The 12596-nt window shown below is 39.4% G+C and overlaps 1 non-coding gene across 1 annotated transcript; it reads right to left on the reverse strand.

Annotated features, from left to right (window-relative positions):
• Positions 1 to 1040: 1040 nt before the first annotated feature.
• LOC120092229 lies at positions 1041 to 1147 on the reverse strand. Its single transcript, XR_005485941.1, has one exon. It is a non-coding gene; the product is annotated as a small nucleolar RNA R71 (small nucleolar RNA).
• Between the last annotated feature and the right edge of the window lie 11449 nt (positions 1148 to 12596).

Consider the following 12596-nt stretch of genomic DNA (forward strand, 5'->3'; position numbering starts at 1 on the left):
TTATTAACTCTTTTCTCGATTTCGCCGCATAGAATCTATACCTTAAACAAACATACCAACCAACTCATTGTTTTATTTGTCACCGCAAGGAAATTTGAAATCTCTGTCGCATACTGTCTCCATAGCCCCTGTGTTCGACCCTAGGCTTTCCAGGCAACCTTGTAGGATTTATTCTTGGATTTTGTTAGGAAAACTTGCATGCACAACGCATACATCACCATCGCAATATACACCATTACTTCATCATATTCACAATGCATCAAGTTTTTGGCGCCGTTTCCGGAGACTACGGTAGTACATATTGTGCTAATGGTAACATTTTGACTTTCTTTGCAGCTTTCCATCTCTATGCACTACATCTTCTTTGGTAAGGGAAAAAGTGGGCGTCGTATGAGTGAAGGACAAACTTCTGAGCCCAATTACGACCCAGAGATTGAGAGAACTTTCCAAAGAAGAAGAAGAGACAGCTGCCAACAACAACAAGAGAAAGATCCCAACATGGCGGAGCAATCGAAAGACAGAGCACCCAACACAAATAATGTCATGGTGAACCCATTCTCTTGGCGAACGACTGCAATAGGCCCATCCGGGACTATGCATCGCCCAACCTTTATGATTTCTCACCAAGAATCATGAGGCCAGCTCTAGACCTGTCTCTTATACACATCTAGATGTGTATAAGAGACAGACTATGCATCGCCCAACCTTTATGATTTCTCACCAAGAATCATGAGGCCAGCTCTAGACGGATCGATGTTCAAGATGAGACTAGTGATGCTGCAGATGATTCAAACTGCCTTACAGTTTGGCGGTAGGCGTGGCGAGGATCCGCACGCTCACCTCCAGAGTTTTATTGAAATCTGCAATACGTTCGTGTTCTCAAACATCTCCGCTGAGGAGGTTTGACTAACGTTGTTCCCATTTTCGTTGTGTGACCAAGCACAGAAATGGGCTTATTCTCTTGAACCAGGGGAGATCACATCATGGGAACAGGTAGTGGAAAAGTTCATGAAGAAATACTTCTCTCGACAGAGAATGCCAAAATGAGGAAGCCGATTACCAATTTTGAACAAGATATCGACGAATCGCTCAGTGATGCATGGGCGAGGTTTAAGCAACTGGTGCGAGATTGTCTGCACCATGGCTTACTAGATTGTCTATAAATGGAAATTTTTTACCACGGTTTGAACCCTGCATCAAACGGCTGCCAATGCGGCAGCAGCTGGAGGTCTGCTTGACAAGACATATGACGAGGCTAAGAACATACTTGATTGCATTTCAAAGAATCATGAAGACTGGAAAGAAAGCGATCAACGACTAAAAATCAAAGACAGTGACGTAAGCAATGGGACCATCGCATTCCTACAAAACCAAATGAATGCGATGATGAATTTAATACAAGGAATCGCAATCAGCAGCACGGGAACACATAAAAGGCGGATCAACGCAATCGCTCAAACGACCACGAGTTGCGTCACCTGTGGAGAAGCACATCCGATTGAAGAATGCCCAAAGAATCCACAGTCAGTGTGCTTCATAAAGAATAACCCTTTCGCTGATACATACAACCTCGGGTGGAGAAACCACCCCAATTTCGCGTGGAAAATCCTACAACAAAGCTATTAACCTATGGTGCAAAAGGAAAGGCCGCAGGATTTTTGTCGCGAATGAACGGTCAAACGCAGAATCAAGCCAGTAGTTCGCAGGTGCCGCAATCTTCATCTCTGGAAAGCTTACTAAAGCAATATATTGAGAAAAATGAAACAATACTCCCAAATCAAGCGACGTCTATTCGCGATCTTGAAATTTAGATAGGACAGATTGCGGGCGAGCTCAAAAGTAGACCGCAAGGAATGTTTCCGAGCTCAACTGAGCTCTCTCGTAACTCTGGGGGTACAGGAAATGAACAATGCCTAGCAGTTTCCTTGCTAAGCGAAGAAACAACAGCGGAAGAAGGGGAAGAGCCAATCAGGACCAACCCAAATGTGGTGAAAACCAAGAACCCGTTGACATATGATTTAAAAAAGCCCAAAAAGATGAACCTAGAAGTTGCGTCCTCCTACAAGCCTCTAGAACACGAGACATAAGAAGTACAGTTACCACCTTTCCCACAGAGATTGAAAAAGAAACAGAATGATGAAGAAAAGATCGCTACAGTGGCAGTAACGCAAGGATTAAATAATATGATACCACCAAAAATGTGCAACCCAGGAAGCTTGACGATACCCTACTCAATTGGAGGGGTCTACATTGGTCAAGCACTATGCAATCTTGGGGCGAGTATAAACTGAATGCCACTATCAATTTCAAATGATGGAATATGGGAGAGTTAACGCCTACGAAGGAGATGCTTCTGCTTGCGGACAGATCCCGAGTACACTGATGATAGGAAATTAGATGTCAATTACTCGACAACTAAAATTCCATGGACGTAATATGCAATGTATGTTCTTAAAGTATGCGTTGATTATCATGCATCCTGGTCATGCGTTGGAATGACTACGCATTAACAAATGTATGTGATGACCATGCGATCCTGTCACAAGTTTTCTTGTACTCACGCCAAGTATAACGCGAATGCAAGTTTCTCGGGTGATCCGAGGTCGAACTTAGGGACTTGTAGCTAGACGTATATGGTAATGTGCATGCGGTGGTTGAATAAAAGAATGATGGAGGGGTTGTTAAGCCAACACTACTTCTACTCCTAACTAAAAGACAACGCACTGAGAATATGAATGAGAGGTAGAGACGGCAACTTTTGACATCAAGTAAATGGATGGAAAAATAGATAAAATGTGGAGATGTCATCACTGTAACACTGAGCTTGACCGCAAGGGCAACCTCAGCCAACGCAAGCTATGCAATCATGCTACACATACTTGAGCCTAATTATAGGACGTATGCGATGTATATGCGATAGTGTCGGAAAGCCTATGCCTGCCTAAACCTCCATAACCCGCTCACATGCCCTCGCTGCATGAGCGTGATAGCCACATACCACCGTATCTTACTTCCTGGACGCATGCAATATCCTCTTCGTAGGGTGCATACGCTGTGTGATAACAAACGTAGCTTATCTCTAAGTTCCCCATTCTTGCTTATGCGTTCCAATTCGCTCTCTCGAGTTTTAGATTTGGGTTTTAGACTACTCTCTCAAGTATGCCTAAATGATGAATGATGCGCTCATAAGACAAGGTAACCGCATAAACCTGGCTGACGTAAGATTATTCCTATCTCTAGTGAATACTTGCTTGAATTGCTTAATGCGACCAACCACTTTCCCTCCCGGGTAGTTAGTTGTTGCTAACTTTACTCATAGATAAGCGTTGCCTCCACCTAAAGACAAGCGTTGCTACAGCTTCACATAAGCAAATAAGGTTTACTCACACACTCACGCAACGCACACTCGGAATGGAAGAAGGAAATGAAGAACTCTCAAGCTTTCTTCTCACACAATTGTCTGGATTACAGGGAAAACCCTGGATGAGTTCAAATTCTGCTCATTGGCCTCTTTATATAGAGCTTGATCGCCAATAGCATTAATGGGCTGCTCTAATTCTGACATTCCCGGCACGTTAGTCCTTTCTGAATCTTTGGTGCTAACGGCGTGGTAGGTGAAATGCCAACATCAGCTTTTGATTTTCCCAAGATGTACGTTGATGCGTTCATTCCACCAACCTTACGGTGATCCCTCTATTATGTGTTATTGCAATCGTACAATGGCCGCATTCGCTTAATACCGCAAATTCTACACGATGACCGCAATCGCTTGACGACCGCAACTCCTATGGGATGAACGCATGCGGCTGATTACCGCAACACCCATGCGTTGATCAAACGTGTTCGCCTTTGCGATGGAGAGTTTCTCCGCATGTGGTTGTTTATGCGATAGTTCAGCTTCCGCGTTTACATCCACTTTCTGCGATATCTACAAAAATAGACAATTGAGCGCATAATAACACATAATAGTGGGTTAGCGGAGATTCATCATGCTGATCAACCAAACTCATTTTCTCATGAATTCCTAACATAATTTCCGTATTTCTGCTTAACAGCCCTCATAATTCTAAATAAAAGGCCTAAGATGACATACATTTCTACATGTCATCATACACCTCGAGGGAGAGTTGAAGGATGTTGCGGTCTCAATTGACAAATACATTTTATCGGCAGACTTCATCATTCTAGATCATAAAGCGGACGAAGATGCACCATCATATTCTGACGACAATTCCTATGGACCGGTCGCGCTCAAATTGATGTACACAAGGGTGAAATCGTGATGAACGTCAATGGAAAAAAGCTCGGGATTGAGGCAATCAAGATTCCAGAAGATCGAGAAAAGAAGAGAAAACCGCCTTGGATGTAAAGAGCCCAGATTGAAAGGAATAAGCGGTCCCTGCGTTGTTATGTGATTCAAATTCATCAGGGACGCAATCATTTTTTAAGCATCCTTTGAAATCTTCAGTTCATGAACTCAATTCTACCTCTTTATATATCCGTTATCATCTTCATATCCTTTTTATTCCTTGCATCTCAAAAAAAAAAATTACTCTTTCGTTTATATTTTTGACCATCTCAATGTTTTTTGCGATGATCGTGGTAAACGATTGCGGGAGAGCTACACGATAACTGAAAGATTCGACTAGTTTGTTCAGCCACCGCAATCGAAGAAATCGGCTTGCCGCAAAAAAGGATGTGATCACAAATAATGCGGGCGACAGAGCAAATTTGGGGGTTGTATCTTTCCTTCACTTTGTTTATTCCAAATTTTGCACTCTCGCATCTCATTTTAACTTTGATAATTTTATCATCGCATCCTCTTTAGTCGGCACAATCATTAAATATTGATTACTTTAGTAAGTCATCGCATTGTTTTTCTATGCCAATTATGATTTCAATGATGAAACGCATGCCTCTATTTTTCATCACATGCACTAGAGTCAACTTAATTTTAGGAAAGTCAATTCATGAAATATTTCTAGAAGTTAGTGGTCCACTAGCTTTCTTTCAAACTAACTTTTACGAAACCTCATAAGGGCATCACATGAATTCTTTCAATCTTTCAGCAATGAGGACATTGCCACGTTTAAATTTGAGGATGCAGTGTTTATTTTCAACCTTGCTACATTTAGGATTTCTAAAAAAAAAATCATAACGTTGCGATCGGATCCTACTCGTAGTTGGATGTCAGCATGACATACGTGGAGGCAAGCGAAAACGAAGGTAGGAATTGTGATCAACGCATAAAAAAAATGATCGCAACTCCATTGCCAAAGGGGCATGAGTTTAGACTGAGAAAGAGCACCTTGCTCGTAGTTAGATGCTCGCATGACACACGAGAGAGCAAGCCAAAACGAAGGCTAGGCACTTGGATCAGCGCAAGGTCATAGAAAGAATTTCTAAACTATGCAAGGATAAAAATCATTTGAAAACAGCCCAGTTGAAAAAGTTTTTTTATGAAATAAATTATGCAATGCCCTGGAAACGAGTAAAATCTCTTTGAAGGTTAAACTTGCGGTCATTAAATCTTAGAAATATTGTAAGAAGAGCCATGGATAGGAATTAAGGAGATTTTGGTATATAGGATGTGAATAAGGCACCTTGAGAAATCTAGGAAAGAAAAAGGTGGCAGACTTTATAGAGAAAATCTTTAGTTTATGCTTGAGGACAAGCATTGTTTTAAATTTGAGGATGTGATAACGGGCAGAAATGCATGTTATTACAACGCAAAGATATAAAACAATGTACGATTGCGAAAGAAAAAATATATAAAATCGTGTCCAAAAGCATTAAGTTGAAAACATTACGATCGCATGCGTCCATCGCATTAAAGCAGCTAATTTACGTATTTTGTGCAGGAAAATGCATTGGCGCAGGGCAGAATTGCGATCCAAGGAATTTAGCATCCGGGCGCATTAGAAGATTGCGGTCGCAAAGTTATGCGATCATATGCATTCGCAAAGATCTGCTCAAGAAGGTGGTCGCATAGAGACAACGCATCAAGGTGAAAGCTTAATAAATTATGATGGGACAGAAAGCTGATGACGGTCGAATCCGAATTTAGTTGACAAGCCGTTAACGACACTGTAGCAAGTACATTCAACTTTTCGATGACAATTACTCGGCGCATCAGACAGAGATTTAATGACATCCCATCAGTGCAATCATTTGAGAGAAAAGCTTCTTCACCTTGATCTCTATAAATACCGAAGGCCACCATAGAAAAAGGGGTTGAACGATATAGAGAGTTCACCATACCAAAGATAGTTAGCCATTGTTCATAGTTTTCTTACACTTAGAAGGCGGAGGAAAGTGAAGAGAGAAGACGCCGGAGGATCATTCCTGGTCAACTCGAGAGAGTGCCAGGAAGCGTCGAGAAGGAGAGAGGGTTAACTCTTGTGAAAGCAAGATTATTCTTTTGGACAGAGTAGAGACAAATGCAGTGTAAAAGCCTTGGGAATCAAGACATTGTTACCAGGCTCCCTATCCTTACTTTCCATTGTCATTCTGTATTCTGATTTCATTTATAAAAATGGAACTTGCATCTCTGCTTCTGTTCACTCTCTTTACATTACATATGAGTAACTAAACTTCCGAATGGGTTGAGAAGTACTTAGCTAGCATGACCTAAAATCTTCATTTTATGCGATCATCTTGTCTTATGTATGCGTCCATCACCCCTTTAGAGCTACTCGAGAGAGAGTATAAAGAAAGTCCTAGACTCAAGAGAGCTAGGTTAGAATCTAGACTTGAGAAAGCGAGATTAGAACCGCATAAGCAAAAGATAGAAGCTTAGAGATAAGTTCTGTTTGCTAACATGCATTGCATGCACCCTAGAAATAGGTTATGGTAATATGCGGTCGCCTTGTGTATGTGTGTGTCATTCATCATCGCATAGACAAGAGTAGAGGCTTAGACATAAGTCCTATAGACATCATCATATACATTGCATGCATCCTAAAACTAGGAACTATAGCGTTTGCATTGAGAAATGACTTGCTGTTATACGTATGTAGCATGATCGCATAACGTGAACGCAATCTTAGGAAGTGTTAGCTAAATCCCTTCTCAACCCATTCCCCCGTATACTCATTGTAACTTTCGTCTTATTGACTCTTTTCTCAATTCCGCCGCATAGAATCTATACCTTAAACAAAGATACCAACCAACTCATTGTTTTATTTGTCACCGCAAAGAAATCTGAAATCACAGTCGCATACTGTCTCCATTGTCCCTGTGTTCGATCCTGGGTTTACCAAGCAACCTAGTAGGATTTATACTTAGATTTTTCTAGGAAAACTTGCATGCACAACACATACATCACCATTGCAATATACACCATTATTTCATCATATTCACAATGCATCACCTGTTTGAACCAGAGACTCCTTGTCTTTGTAATAGTTAGCTTTAATTTTGTGTTTTTAAGGTAGTTTTACCCAATTCATCAAGATTTATTTATTATACATGTGATGTATGGTACTTATATGCCAAAGTGTTTGACATATAGTTTAAAACTCACCTTAGGTTGTGCAATTATTCATGCATCATGTATTATAATTGTTATAATCGAGCATGAAGAAATTACTTGAAAGTATGCACATGCACCATGAAATATAAGAGTTATATTTTGTATGCATTGAGCATTATCATGCATCATCCTTTTATTATTAATGTTATAGTCTAAGGGTGAATGGAAGCATGTTTTGCTTGTTTCATTATTGTTTTGTATAAGTGTTATATAAAAGAAGTAGCAATGAATGGACAATGCATTGAGCATGACACTTAGGTTGTTTATATGCGTTATGAATGCCTTGCATGTGTTAGCTTAGCATTGTGGTGTTGGTTTCCGTTTATAAGTGTTATAAAGGAAATTAGACCTAAAATCAATAAGAAAGAGTTGTATGTGAACTTAGGGTGAACTCAAGTTTTTTAAAAAGGGTTTTAAAATTGGATTGAGATAGACCTAAGTTCAAGTGGTTCTAAAGAGTTTAGTAACCTAGAATAATCTTTTAAAATTGGTTTAATAGGATTAAATTGGTTGGCATAAAAGATTAAATTTGTTTTAACTCTATCTATAAGAGACCTTTTGTCTAAGACGGGTTCTAGCTAGATTGGGGTTCTTAAGTTGACGGAAACATAACACCCCTTCCTGGGAACGTACTTGGAAAAGTGAATTAGATAGATTTTCAACAAACATGCGACAATCTAGTTAAAGACTCTGTTAAAGAGTTTAATGGATGATGATCGAAAGTTGTTTAACTATCCAAGGTAAAAGTCACTTAGTTAAAATCCTTAGCTGTGTTTTTTCTAAGTAAGCTAAACCCTAGGTTATAAAATACTCAGTGGGAGGAAGAGATGTATCTGATATGTCTATGATTCCACTCATATTTCTCCTTGTATGTTCACACTGTGAGATTCATGCTTGGCCTTGTGGTGCCTTAGGAGCATCCCCCTTCGGATGGTGTTTGCATGAGTCAATATCAAGGTGGACGGAGAGAGTGTTTATAGTAAGTGGGTGAAGGGTGTGCGTCAACACGTCTTATGTTCTCTATCATTGGTTCACACCGTGAGATCATTCTGTATTCCCTCATGGCACCCTGGGAGCATCCCCCTTCGGATAGGTTTTGTGCAATTGGTCAAGATCAAGGTGAACTCCAGAAAAGGATAGGGTCGCTTTAGGTTTTGCCCCAATCAGATTTTTTTCCAATCGGATTGGCTTTTTGGGACGAATCTCTGGGGCCTAAAATGGCAGGCCACACTTACAGGAGATTGTTAAGTAAAATAATGATCTCTTGGCCAAATCAATGATGGCTAGTCGTTATAATGCAAGAGTTGTTCTGGTATTAATGACTGGTTGAGAACTTCTCAATGAAGACGAGGGATAACTAACCTCCCTTCGGCGACTTTTGTCATAAACCTTTGAAGCGTCATTGCGAAACTAAATGTCACACGGGGTTCATATTAGTTTTGCTAAAACCTTATTAGATGTTGTTTTGTTTTAGAACGGTTATTTGTTTAAAACCTAATGTAGTTCGATGTGTTTTTCTTTTCAGCAGCTCGTTAGTATTTCCGTTTAGTGCTTTTAATATGACCGACTACATACAGTGGAAAGAATTGTGTGAAATGTATTTCGTGGAAAATGACCTCGTTTTTGTCATGGTTGAGGAGTGTCCTCAAGTCCCGACTCGTGATGCATCGCAAAGTGTTCGCAATTCATATGTTGTGTGGATGAAGACTAATTCATTGGCCCGAATTCACATTTTGGCTAACATACCTGATGTTTTGGCCAAAAGGGTTGAGAACATGATCATTCCACGCGAGATTATGGACTCATTGTGATGCATTGATTTATCATGCGATGAAAGGATGTGTGGATGAAAAGATCGTACAAGTTTTCCTAATAAAGCCCAAGTATAAGCCTTCTTAGGGTCCTGGTAAGTCTAGGGTTTAACACAGAGATTAGTAAATAGATATGCGACAAATTCTCTTATCCTATTGCAATGGTGATAAAGAAGTAGATGGTGATTTAACTTAGATTTTCTAATGCGATGGAATTAAATGCGCAGTGATGAAAGGGTGGTGTCATAACAAGTATGTGATGAACAGGTTGAGAAGAGATTTAACTAGCATTTCTTAAGATTTTGTACAAGTCATGCGATCATGCTATACACAAATATTAAGCACTACATTTCTCAATGCATAATGCCACATTTCCTATTTCTAGGATGCATGTAATGTGTATGGAATGTAGCAAATAGAACTTATTTCTAAGGCTCTACTCTTGCTTATCCGATCTAATCTGACTCTCTCAAGCCTAGATTCTGTCTTAAGACTACTCTCTTAAGTACTCGAAATGATGAATGAAGCATACATAAGACAAGATGATCACATAAAGTGCATAGCTTAAGTCATGCCAGCTAAATACTTCTCAACCAATTCATAAATTTAGTTACTCATGCATGGTGTGGAGAGACTGAACATAAATTGAGATGAATTTTCCATTTTTGCAAATAAAGTGTTTGAGTACAAAACAATAAATAGTGTAAGAAGTATCAAGCTAGGTAAGCAATGTCTTCCTTCCTCTGGCTTTTTACACTATTCTTATCACTTCAACTATTTCCCCAATTGTAGAATCTTGCTCTCGCAAGGATTGGGTGTCTCTCCTCCACACTGTTCTGGCAGTCTTTTGGCTTTTCCAAAAATTAATTTCTTCTCAAGAATTATTTTCCCTCCGCTTCGCCTTGCGTCTTCGCGTGCTCTTTCTTGTTTGGTAACATTGGGTATTTATAGACTTCTAGGCAAAGCATTTCCTCTCACTAATGATTGCGTGGATGGGAAGCATTAATTTCCATACCATGTTGCACCGTCTGTTAGTCACCGGAAGTTCAATGTCTGATTTGACCGTTATCAGCTTTATGTCCCATCATGTTTTATTACATTAGGTTACCGCTTGTATGTAAAGTCATCACGCGATCTTCTTCGAGGTACCCTTGGATCGCAAACTCAAATGTGCCATCGTATTGTACCCTTGGATCGCAAACTCAAATGCGTCATCATATTGTACCTGCACAGAATAACGCAATTTAACTGTTTTTATGTGATGAGTGTTAGCGATCGCAATTTTCTTTTAGTTTGGCGCATTCAATCGTATTATTACCTATTTTACCATCACTTTTTCCCATTGTTTTAATAATTTGAGCTTTAATAATTGAATTTCTACCAGTTATCACATCCCAAATTTAAAACAATGCTTGCCCTCAAAATTTCAATCGCCTTCACCCTGCCTAGGCTTCTCATGATGCCTTATTCAAATCGCTGAACTGATATCATTATTAATTTCTATCTTAATCTCTTCCTAAAATATTTCTAACCTTTAGGGATCGTGAGCTTAATCTTCAAAAAAAATCTTTACTCATTTCCCAGGACATCACCTGATTTATTTCAAATTTTATCAAACTGGGTTGTTCAAGTGGTTTCAGCCTTTGCATTATTCAGATATTCGTTTTGTGACCTTGCGTTGATCCGAGTGCCCAGCCTTCATTTTGGCTTACCCCCATGGGTGTCATGCGGACATCCAACTACGAGCGAGGCGTTCTTTTCAGTCAAAACTCATGCCTATCTTTTTATTTGGCAGTGGAGTTGCGATCACTTAGCTTATGTGTTAATTACGATTCCCACCTTCGTTTTGGCTTGCCCCCATGGATGTCATGCGGACACCCAACTACGAGCAGGATCCGATCTCAACGTTATATAGTATATCATTATTATTATTATTTTAAATTTGAAATGAAGTTCTGAAAAAACGAGGCAGAAAATAACATCCCCCCCCCCCCCCCTCTCGCGCAAATTGAACACGCAGCAATGTCCTTATTGCTAAAGACGAAATAATTCATGCGATGGACTCAAAATCATGTAAAAATATTTTTCAAGTAAAGCTGGTAGACCACTAAATTTTAGAAATGTTTTGTGAATCCATTGTCCTGAAATTAATCTGACGCTAGTTCATACGATAAGAAAAGAAGCATATATTTCATCATTGAAGTCATAATGAGCAAAGGACGAATGCGGTAACTAAATAAAACAACAAAAAATTCATAATTGGGCCAAACGATAGAGCATATGATAGTAGAATTCAGCAATATTAAATTGAAAATAAGAAGTACAAAAATTGAAATAGGATAAGGCAAGGAAGGACACAACCCCCAAATTTAATTTTTCGCCCGCATCATTGCGATTGCATCCTTTCCTGTGATGGGCTGATATTATAATTGCGATGGGCTGATTTTTTTTTTTAAAAAAAAAAAACTCAACCGATCGCATGTTTTAAGCCCATTTCATTACTCCATCGCATTCGTTTATTGCGATCAAAATGATGAAATATATATATAAAAAAAGAGTTAACAATCATAAAGAGTAGTAAATATGCAAAGAGTAAAATAGATTCTTGAAAGAAAAACAAAAAGGATACTAAAAAAGGATATACTCCGTCCCTGATGAATTTATGTTGTTTATCATCGCAGGGACTGAGTGTTTCTTTTTTTATTCTGGCTTACCCAAGTCAATGGAGGTTTTCTCACGTTAGAAATCTCCTCCATGATACATCTTTACTCTTTGTCCATTCACTTTAAATGCATTGGTCCCATCTTCGTTTGTCAATTCCACCACTCCATGCAGGAATACTTCCTTGATTATGAAAGGCCCAGACCAACGCGACTTCAATTCCAAGAAAGAGACGCAATCTAGAGTTGAATAGTAATACCTTTTGACCTATCTTTAGGTTTTTCTCACAAAGATGCTTATCATGCCATCGCTTGGTGCATTCTTTGTGAATTTTGGAATTCTCATATGCTTGTAATCTCCACTCGTTCAGCTCTAGTAATTGAAGTTTTATCTCTTCTCCTGCAACCTTAAGATCAAAGTTAAATTTCTTAACTGCCCACATCGCCTTATATTCCAGTTCCAATGGAAGATGAAAAGTCTTTCCAAACACCAACGCATATGGTGACATGCCTATGGATGTTTTATAAGCAGTCCGATATGTCCACAAGGCATCATCCAGTTTTATGACACAATCCTTCTGCGATGGGTTC

This window comes from Benincasa hispida, chromosome 11 (assembly GCF_009727055.1).
Source record: "Benincasa hispida cultivar B227 chromosome 11, ASM972705v1, whole genome shotgun sequence".
In the NCBI taxonomy this organism is placed as follows: domain Eukaryota; kingdom Viridiplantae; phylum Streptophyta; class Magnoliopsida; order Cucurbitales; family Cucurbitaceae; genus Benincasa; species Benincasa hispida.